Genomic DNA, 11,472 nt, shown 5'->3' with positions numbered 1-11,472 from the left:
ATTTCCTGATGCGCTGGTCAGGATCATCAAACTTTTTCTGTAAAGGGCAAGATAGTCAATATTTTAGGCTTCACGGACCCCTCACTCCCAAGACCTTGCCTGATGAATCTGTTCATTTATATAATTTATAATAAAACAATAGTCATAAGGATAGCACTTTCCTGAGTTCTGTGAGTCATTCTAGCAAATATTCAAGCCTGGAATGGGGATAGGGGAACCTGGAAAATTGTAGTTGGCCAGGCAGAAGTGCATATGAAATGGAGGTTGAGCCCTTAATTTGCAGGATCCGCCTTGGGAAGTTTGTGTCAGAATTGAATGAAATGTAGGACACCTAGTTAGTGTCATACACTGCTCTCAGATGTGTCTTCTAAGAAACCTATAAAAACAAAGCAGGGTACCCACACAGACCTGGAGCAGGGACCAGCAACTATGGCCAAACCCAGCCCATCACCTGTTTTTCTAAATAAAGTTTTATTGGAACACAGCCACACCCATTCCCTTACATGTTATCTAAGGCTGTTTCTAATTACAAACGCAGAGTTGAGTGATTGCAACAGAGACTATATGGCCTAAACTATTTACTGTCTTGCCTTTTACAGAGAAATTTTGAGGACCCTGTTCAAGAGCACCAGAAGATGTTATCCAAAGCAACATTATAACCCCCAAATCCCTTTCCAGTCTCACATTTTATTTTGAAGCTTCAGGTGAATGTTGCATTCTCTTCTATTTTATGTGTATACATTTCACATAAAAGCAATGTTTAAACTACTTACTCCTTGTTAAGTAACAAATTCTGTTTGCTTAGTGAGTGGGAGTCATTCTTCATTTCCCTAAAAGCTTGCAATTTCAGGATGGGAGATAGAGTACTGGTGTGAGGCTGGGACTGAGCGGTGAGGGTTCCTCCAGAAAAAAAATTTAGGAATAACAAGGAGATTCAAACTCTAGGTTGAAGCACTGATTCAGATATTCATTCTAAGACTTGCTTTTACCCTATAAAAATGAACAGTTGCTAAGGGCTTCTCAAGTTCTGCCCATCTTGTCTCCAAGATGATAGTTTCAGCAAGGTATCTGCTGGTGTGTTCAATGGGTGGCTGGAATCTTGTCACTTATTTGTTATCAAGGAAAACCATTTGCAAACTGTGTTCTGTGGGGCCCTAGAGTTCCCACAAACTTTGAAGAACTACTGGGGTAGAATGTGGGGTCCAAGTGAGTGGGATTCCAAGTCCATGCCAACCTTAACCATGATATTCCTGATAGATGTTCTCTATTGCCCATCTCATCTGTTTGAGAAAAGGCAGCTGCTGATAAAATAAGATTTGAACATCACAGGTCTATATAGTTCACTCAAGTTCGAACACAAACAGATATGGAAACAGACAGACAACATAAGTGAATAAGTCTGGCAAGGCATGGGATGATAGGGAGTGGTAGGACCTGTGGCAAACTGTCTTAAAAGAGCAGGTGCCCCTGAGATCTAGCCATACAGAACTACAAATTTAATGTGTCCAAGTCTTCCAATTTCTCAGTAAATCTGGAAATTTAAGTGTCTATTTCCCAATTATTAAGACATGTGCAGGTCAAACAGATTCATACCTACAAACCAGATGCAGTTGGTAGACAGAATGCAACTGCTGGCTTGGACATTGCCTTTAAGAAAACCAGCCAGAAAAGGCTGCTATTTCCTTGAATTCACTTAGTAGGCCAACATGGAGCAGCAGAAGAGCCCACAAAAAAGACAAGCATCGTATCCTGGCACTAGCCTTTGCTAATCGTGTGAACCTGGATAAGGCCCTGAACCCTTAGCAGGTACCTGCCCAAATGTGGTGATCATAGCAAATCCCAGGCAAGTGGCAGGGAAGGAAGAGAACACACTGTGGGTGATGGCACCCCTGGCCCAAGAGGCACCCGGTGGGCATATATGAAAGGTGTTCTCTGCTGGCGACAGGAGGAGTGCCCAGGGTGAGTGGTACATGGGGCATGGGTGGATCCCGATCAGCCCTAGGGATGTGGCTGGCCCAGAAAGCTTGAGCCCCCACTACTAAGGGAGATGAAAAATGACCACCTTCCATCTCCGCTCTTCTGTGCACAGATGAGGAGCGAGAGAGGAGCGGGCGCCTGGGCCCGCGGCTGTCGAGCGGGATCATTAATAAGATAGATGTTCCTAATGGCTCCAAGAAGGATCATGGAGCTACTCATTATCAGGGGTTGAAATCGCTAATTATTCGTTTCTCTGCAGCTGTCACTCGCTGCGCCCACCCAAAACACCGGTCCCAGCAGCGGTCCTTTCTCTCATGGCCAACAGGGGGCCGCGAGCATGCATGGCCAGGCCTCGGGGCTGAGGGCAAAGTCTCCATCCTGCATTAAATACTTATTAAACTTGATTAGAACTCAATGCACCATAAAATCTCTTTCAAGTCAGTGAAACGCCTTTGGCTACAGATTTTTTTTTTCCCCCAATTCTATCCAAAAGGAACTCCCAAGCACTCAGAGAGTATTGGAAAAATTAGATGATGGTTGAGGCGGGGGAGTGTGGCACCGGACTGGGAAGGGGGGAGGTGGATTTGGAATATTTATGGGAGAAGACAGCAACGCCTGGAATGAGGGGCATCAGGAACGAAAAAGGGAGTGTGGATTCAGGCGGGTGGGAAGGCTGCCGGATGCACATATTTTTAGGAACGATATTACCCTGGACCTAAAAATATGAGACATGGCTTTCTTTAAAAGCGATCTAGGTCCTATTTACATTTCAGAGCAAACAGCATATTGTTTTCATCAGGGGGAAATAAGCACTCATGTTTACCTTATGTTTCCTTCAAAATATTTGCATTTCAAAGCCTTCTGAGCTTTAAGTTTCAGAGCTGTTCAAAATGTGGCACCTGGGCTTCTCCCAGATGGGCCATGTTTACAGCCGAAATCCATACCACCCAGCCAGGATGACACCCCAAAAAGGGACAAGGGCCCCTTTCAGGGGCATAATGCATCCCCCAAGGGCACAGCAGCTGGGACCAAAGCTGGTGGCCAAATGAGCGATGGGAGAACCAGACAGCCAAATTCTCAAAACCTCTCTATGAGGTTCTGTGAGTCTTCCTCTTGCCATGTTCTTTCATCCTCTCTGTGGATGAAGGAGGAGACAGGGCTGGTCTGCACAGAGCCTTTGGGGGCCTTTTGGGAGAAGGAGGAAACAGGCAGTACTGAAACCCGCAGGAGATGTTCCAACAGAGGCAACAACCAAGTAGGCATTGTAGCAATCCCAGTGCCAGAGGGTTGGACTAAATAACCTCAGCTCCCTCTTCCTGTCCCCAAAGTTTCATTCATTCATTCCACAAACAGTTATTGAGGGCCCACTCTGTGCCAGGATTTGGGCTCACGACTGGGGCCACAATGATGAACTAAAGCAATCAGAGCTCACCTTTACTGGATGCTTCCTCTCTGCTAGCCACTGTTCTTGGCTGCATGTGGCAGCCATCTAGCAAACTTTTAAAAATCCCAAAGCCCAAGCCACATCCCAGACCAGTTAGATTCCAGCGTCTGTATCTGACACAAGCCTTGCTGTTTTTTACTTTCTCCAGTGCCCAGTACCAACCCACTGCACCCCCCTTTCTAGAGGTTCCCTGTGGACCTTGGTAGAGGGACAGCTGCTGGTCAACTTGACCAAAAGCACCAAATTCCCAGGTAACCAGCCTGAGAAAGTCCAGGGTAAATTTCAGGGTCCAGGCACCATTAAATTTTCAAACTCCCCACATGATTTTAGCCTGCAGCCAATTTTGAGAACTGGCATTCTGTGCTTCACATATATGAACCCACTTACTCCTCAAACAACCTTCTGAGGTAGGTGAGAATGCTTGCCTCTCCCCCTTAAATGATGAAGTGCAGGAACGTTAACTCAGCAACAAGCAGTAGAGCCGGGATTTGAATTCTGGAGGTCAGGCTCCAAAGGATGCACTCTTAAGAGCTCTGCAGTGGTGTCCCTGGTGCCAGCTACTGTGCTTAGGGAACTCTCGCTCCAGAGAGAGGCCAATGAACAGACATTACACAGAGGGATAATGTCAAGGCATTGCTGCCTTTCCAGCCACCAGCCATTCCCAACCCTGGTCTTTGCCTGACTCATCCAGAGACTAACTGTCCCTGCCTCCCTTGCAGCTATGGTTCTGGCCAACAAGATGCAGTGGGAAGCCTGCTTGGAGCTTTTGGAGAGAGTTTGGCTCCAAGGTTAAAGGACAGGGGTATGAGAAGGAACCTTTTCCAACCCATGCTCATCCTTCCACCTGAGATGTTTCCATGTGAGAATATGATATTTGCAGCTGCAAAGGCCATGCTGTGACCACAAGGAAAAGGCTGAGAGAACCATAGACACTGATCAGACTGTCCAACCATTCCGGAACAGGCCCCCTCCAGATGTCTTGTTAAAAGAGAGATCTAAAATGTCTTCCTTACTTTCAGGTATTCAATTACTTGCACCTGCATCAATTAGAATTAGATTTGACTGTGATTAATAGAAAACCCCCAAATAACAGTGGTTTTTGCAAGACAGAGGCTTATTTCTGTTTCGTATATAAGAAGTCTGAAGATAAGCAGCTCAGAATGACAGGGGCAGTTTTAAAGTCATCAGAGAGCCAAGCATCTTTTCTCTCACTGCCCTGCCATTCTTAGCATGTGACTTCCACTCACATGGCTCAAAGAGGGTTGCCCAGGCTCCAGGCATCACATTTGCTTTCCAGCTAGCAGGGAGGAGGAGAGGTAGAAGAAGTATCCCCTCTCCTTTTAAGAACACCTCCCAGAAACTCTTCTGTCTATATCCCATTGACTAGAATTCAGCGACACGACCACATCTGGCTGTAAGGGAGGCTGGGAGCCACATTTGTCCTGGGAAGCCATAAACCTAACCAAAAAGGGGGATTCCATAGATAAGAAAGTAGGATATTTGAGAAAATAAACAGTCTCTTTCATACAATTAAGGCCATCCTAATTAAGAAAGATAATGTCTCTGATGAAGAAGGGATAGGAGTTAGCCAGGACAAAAGAAGGGAGAACATTGTCCCAGGAGCAACAGTTTAGACGCAGGCCTAGGAGCAAGACAAAGTGCCATATATTTGGAGAACTGAAGAAATCCTGTGACTAGATGACAAAGCAAGGTTGGTGGGCAATGAGGTGGGAAAGCATCAAGACAGCAAGATTTGCAGGGCCCTTACATAACACCGCCCTAAGGAACTTGGACTTGGAGACCCACTGGAAGGTGTTTGGCAGGAAAGCAATATGGCCAGGATTGCACAGAAAACACACTCTGGTTGCAGGGTGGAGGATGCTTTGGGTTGGAAGACGATAAGATTGGAGGCAGAGACCCAGTGGGAAGCTCCTGGAGGCCCCTAGAGAGGGAATGTTGGCCTGGGCAGCACAGAGGCAGATCCCATCTCCACTGGGAGGCAGGTGAGAGGTGGTGGAGAGCAGTGTTATTCAGAGGGCTTGTCTGCAGTGGCATTCGAAGCTTGCACTAGAACCTGAATCCATGCATTGCTGCCTTCATCGAGAGTGTCTTGTAATACAAATTATAGGCATGTGTGTTTGGGTGCATATATAAGCTGAATTAAATATGTGTTTAGTGTTGTATTTGCTTTACGCTCTGATGCAACCTCCTTACTCCTTCGTGGACCACTAACAGTTTGTGAACCAGCAACACAGATCTGTGAACCACACTTGGAACATCACTGGTCTCAAGGAGAGAAAACTGAATTCCTCGTGTAAAGCTGCCCTTCTGTATTTGACACAGGCCTTGCTATTCCGTACTTTCTCTAGTGCCCCAAACCACCCCATGGCACCCCTCCAGAAGTTCCCTGTGGCCCTTGGCAGAAGGACAACTGCTGATCAACTTGTCTAAGAGCCAAATTCCCAGATAACCAGCCTGTGAAAGGAGGCTGGCCTGAGGGTTCCTCACCACCCGCAGGGAGCCCCAGGGGCCTACAAAGCCCTCCCTAGCCAAGCTTTTCCAGGAACAATGCGATTGCCTTAGGGAAGGCAGAGGGAGAAAATGGTCCTCAAACTCACTCCCTGGAGAGAGGCCAATGCAAACTGTGGGATTAACTCCTGGGGGGCGTCTCAATTCTGAGGCCATTCTAATAGGAAAGAATGAAGGGGCCCCAGTCAGTTCTCCTGAAAGCAAGAGCTCCCCTCAGCCCAGTGAAAAGGGCTGGAGACCCTCAGGGGCTCCCCAGGCTCCAGGACCAGGCTACATTGAGCACTCCCTCCCCACTTGTGCTGAGACTGTTCGATGTTGGGCTGTCCCCTCTCTCCCAGCTCCTTGGAGACAGTGGCTGTGCAAGTGTTTCCGCGTCTGCACAACCTTCTCATGCCACCATGGCCAATGAGCACCGATGGCTCGTATGTGCCGAGCACTCATCAAACTGCTTCGCATGTATTAGCTCATTTAGTGCTGACCCTCAATACATGCATGTCTCATCAATTCAGCAAGTAATCTGAATGCATCAGTACTTGGAGGTGTTGGCCTGGTCACTCACCAGCTTGGTACAACATCCCTCTGGCAAAGGCCAACATGCAGGAGTGGGCTCCCAGAATAGGAGCCTTCTGATTTCAGCTCAGAAGTACAGGCAGTCAGTTCCCTTAGGGCAAGCTCATCCCTGTGTCCATACAGGCTTCCCTGGGATATCTCAGTGGTCAATTTATCAGTCACAGAATCTGAGAGAAAGATAGCTTCAGACTCTTTGGGCAGAACTCCAAGGAGAGCTGGGGTCTGGAGATCTGCAGGAGCATGGGGACATGATCTCAGACTCTCAGACTCTCAGAGCAGGCTCTGCCGAGGGCATCCAGCCCACGTGCTCGGGGGCAGATGGCAGATCTGAGGTCAAGAAGGGGAAGTAGTGAGTCCAGTGTCACACCAAGGAGAATAGGACTGAGGCTGGCTTTATCCCCAACGCACTGCCTGACAGGGATGAAGCAGCTGACATGGTTCTGCTGAACACACGGGATACATGGAGGCCATGACCTTGAAGAGGACACCAGCTCCTAACTTAGGCCCTTTGCAGCGCTGACCAAGGAGTGGGGCTGGGGAGCTCGCAATCCTTCCTCTAAGCATGACACCGAGAAGTCAGGCCAGGGTCCTGGAAGCTAGTGGAGGGACATCGGAGGACCAGGCCAGCTAGCTGACCCCACAGCCAGAACTAAGGCACCCATCCCCAGACCTGGCTTCTGGGCCCCTCCACCATAGGGGACAGCCCACCCTGGGCTCCTCCACCCTGGCTAGTGGAGCCCTGCCCTCTGTGCAGGCCTCATCTCCAACTTCATGTTTTATGTAAAGGGAATTGGTGCTCGGGAGGGGTGGGTAGCCAGTAGCAGACCAGAGAGGCAGGAGGGAGGCAGTGAATAAAATTCTTTGTGTAAGGAAGGTGTGAGCTATGCGTCCGCAAGCCCGGGAGAGGCATGTCATTTTGCTGGAAATGCGATTTTCCCTAACAAGTACAGAATTCTACATGACATGTTGAAAAGTGTATCTCTTTGAGAAGCTGCTCTGTATCTCAGAGGCATCGTCAGTACAGAAGCGTGTAATGTGGCAGTTGCCATGGCAACGCCTCGTTTTCCGTAGACAGGAAAATCAGAGTGGCTACGTCGATTGAAAGGCCCCAAATAATGTCTCAAGACCAGGCTGAGATCTGGCGAAGGCTTTTGCAGAGGCTGAGGTGCTATTTGGGGATCTAGGGGCCTCTTCATATGTGCTTCATAGAGAATCCCCAAGATAATGTTCAGTGCCTCCTCCTAATTTGGCTGAGTCAATGGGATCTGTCCAATGCCACCCAGAAGGGCAGTGACAGGGCCAGGGTGATAAAGCTCCCACTTCGTGGACAGGCGATACCTGTGGCTGAGGTGATGTTGGCCCCTGCTCCCCTCCCTCCAGTGACCCCTTCTATCACTGTTTCTACGAAAGAAGTCGTTGTCTTGAAGACAGACATTGCGCTTAGCACCAGACAGTAGCAGCCGAGTCAGAAGCAAACATGTTCCCCGCATCTACCCCTATATGCACCACCCACTCATGTGTGCCTATGGTGCATGTGCTTCCAGTGTGAGCACACGGACAGACTTACCCAGAGTAGGTGCTCCACCCATGGGCGCAGCTCTGGCTTTCATACCCACACCTGGGCCCCCCAGGTACAGAGGCTACAGCCCCATCACCCCAGGGCCTGGCACAGTGTCTAGCAAGGGTGGATGTGCACAGATGTGACACCCTGAATTCAACACACACATGTGCACACTCACAAGCCTGCACACACTGCAGCCAAGGCTCTGCCCCAACCTCCTGCCCCCCTATACTGACAGGCATCAGCATGAAGCAGGGTGGCCTCCTCCCTCAGTAGAGTGCCCTGTGGTTTGCAAGGGGCAAGGGCAGCACTCTCAGAGGGAATTGGCCGAATTTGGAACCCAGCAGGAACAAAGCATCCTTCCACTGTGGGTTCCTGAGTCACCAGGGCTGGCTCTGTGCTGCTCCCCTCTCCCACCTGAGGGAGCTCAGGTTCGGGGCTCCCTCCCTTGTCTGTTGGCTGTGCACTCCACCCTCCGCCTCCCAGGAGGCGACTGGCAGCTAACACAGGGCTGGAACAAGAAAAGCATTCATCCTGCTCTGTCATCTCCAAACATAAGTTAGCGTGGGGGACTGGGGTGTTACAGTGAGGGGAGAGGCAAAGGCCCCCCTCAACTTCCCAGAGGAAAAATTTTATATAACTGTCAGAGATGTAATAGAACTGTCAAAAGTACAGGAAACCAGCTCCACAGATTACAAAAACACATGTCAGGGACCTATTGGTTTAGTGACAGCGTGAAAATCACAATTTTTCTGTCAAGATAGAAAATAGAAACAGAGAAAAACCAGGAGCACCTTAGCATACACCCACTGACAGTGGCTAATGCAGCTCACCATATTTGGGACACCCCCAGAAGCAAGTCTGAGTGCTCCAGGCTTCCCTGCCCCAGCCCCGGCACTGAGCCACACCAGCCTTCACCTCCCAGGAGAGGCGCCTCGCCCCCTGGATCCCTCCGTCTGAGAAAGTAGAGGCATGGCCCTTCCCGCTGCAAGGTCAGCTGCTCCCCATTGCGCCATGGTCGCTAGCTGTCCTCCAATGACAGGTCCCAGACAGAGATCGGGTCTCACGGTGGTAAAAGAGCCAGCCTCAATCCTAGGCCTCCTTGCCTTTCATTTAAGGTCAGGAGAAAGCCAGTATGCCCCAACCCTCCGACTCTGGGCGTGCAGGAGGAGGCCAAGTCTTGAACAAAACCATGGTGCTGCAAAAGTTGTCTACACATCTCTCAGCTGTGTGGGGGTTCTGTGGCCCGCTCTAGAGAGTGGCGGCCCGGCATGGTGGTTCACACCGGTAATCCCAGCACTTTGGAAGGCTGAGGCAGGAGGATTGCTTGAGTCCAGGAGTCCAAGACCAGCCTGGGCAACATAACAAGATTCGATCTCTAAAAAAAAAATAAAATTAAAAATTAAAAATTAGCTGGGCATGGTGGGCATGGTGGTGCACACCTGCAGTCTTTCCTACTCAGGAGGCCAAGGCAGAAGGATAGCTTAGTCCAGGAGGTCAAAGGTCAAAGCTGCAGTGAGCTATGATCGCGACCCTGCACTCCAGCCTGGGTGACAGAGCAAAGCCCTGTCTCTAAAAAAGGAACTCAATAAAAATAAATTTTAAATAAATTTTAAAAATGGAGAGTTGCCTTTTCTCTATACAACTTCGCATCCCAGGTCAGTCAGCCTGACAGCATTTCCTGCTGTTTCAACTGGAGCGTGGGTGGAAGCATCCTCCTGCCAACTGGAGCCGAGGTGACAGGTTTTGATTGTCCCTTGGCACATGAACAGTGTCTAGACACCCCAGACGATTGGGACACACTTTGCTGTCAGACAGAGCTGGGTTCCCATCCCAGACCCAAAGTCGATGCACCAAAGGTGGTGCATATCTGAGCCCCTCTCTCCTCCATCGGTCACGGAGACAAGTGCACTTCCCTTTCTCCACCGGGGGGATTTTATGAGATGGAAAGTGTGCATTCAGGTTTCCAGGAAGTGGTTGCTCCAGCACCTAACCCCTTCCACAGCCATCAACAGGGCCTATCTTCAGAAGTCATGCTGCAGTTTAAAAAGTATTTTGCATCTAGAACTTTGTGGAGACTTTGTTCCCTTGTTGTAAAATGGAAATCACAATTTCACCCTCACACTTTACCCGGAGGCCAGAATAAATCCACTTCAATTCCTGAAGCACTTCCTGCTTGTGTTAGTCTGGGTCCTACAAGAAGCAGACACCCATATGGGATGCAATGTGTGAGGAATTTATTAGGGAAACGTCCATGTGCGAGAAAATGGAGAGGGGGTGAGGAAAGGCTGGGAGAGCTGCTTCCAGATCCCAGAGCAAGTCTGACCATGAGTGAAGAAAAGATGCTATGCAGTCTCAAGAAGGCTTGGCAAGGCCAAATCTAGGGGTCAGGGCACGGCCCTTGTCTACTGGGACATGCCTGTGCACTCAATCGCTGGCTGGGAGCATAGACACAGCAGTGACATTAGAACATGGTAGCTGGAGCTCTCATGGGGCTGTGCTCCCACAGCGAGGTCTTCAGGGCACCCCTCATAGCCACCACAGGGTCCCCTCTCATGTGCCATGCTCCTGCCGACAATACTCCTTTCCACTCTTTGCCTGACGAACCCTGGCTTGTCCAGTGAGTCTAGAAGCAGAGGCTCTTTCCTCCAGGCAGCCCACTCTGATCTCTGTCCCCTTTTCTCACCGGACATTGACTGCTATGTGCTGCAATTGTGTGGAGACTCCTCCTTTCCGCCACTACATGGTGTGTCCTGCTGTCATTTACCCACTCCCCAACCCCAGCTGGCCCTGGGCCTGGGACTGAGCCAGAGCTCACAAATATGGACCAATGGTAAAGCCAGATAGATGCCCCCAAGGCTGGCAAGGGTGTCTGGATTTGGGAGTGCTGATTCTAGAACCCCTCGTCTGTCCCATTATGAAGCCCTCCAACTCATATTATTAGTCATGGGAAGGGCCTGGGCACCAACTGCTCAGAATGGCAGTAGACATGAGCAGATGTCTGCCCTGCCGCTGCCTCAGCTCACATCCAGGATACTGGGGCCCATGTACCCCTGTGCCAGGAAATAGACAGGTACTCAGGGTCCCTCTGGATGCTGGTCCAGGAAAGACAGATCCAGGAAGCAGAGTTCCACATCAATAAGCAGGGAGACAGAGTCACCAAGCATCCACTGCAAAAGGGACATCTGAGCTCATTTACCTGATAGTCCCCACTGGTGTGCCCCACTCACTGAGCTGTCAATCGCCTTAACCCTCCTGATCACCAGAGGAGGTTTTGGGGCACCCAGGTTCTCCTAATCTGGTCACTCCTTGCCTGTTGATGCTGTAGGCTTTATGAATTTTATCCTACTGCACACATGCCATGACCTTATAAAAAGGCCAGGAGGCATTC

This window comes from Piliocolobus tephrosceles, chromosome 9, assembly GCF_002776525.5.
Source record: "Piliocolobus tephrosceles isolate RC106 chromosome 9, ASM277652v3, whole genome shotgun sequence".
NCBI lineage: Eukaryota > Metazoa > Chordata > Mammalia > Primates > Cercopithecidae > Piliocolobus > Piliocolobus tephrosceles.
The sequence above is the reverse complement of the archived record's forward strand: the minus strand, read 5'-3'. Positions refer to the sequence as shown.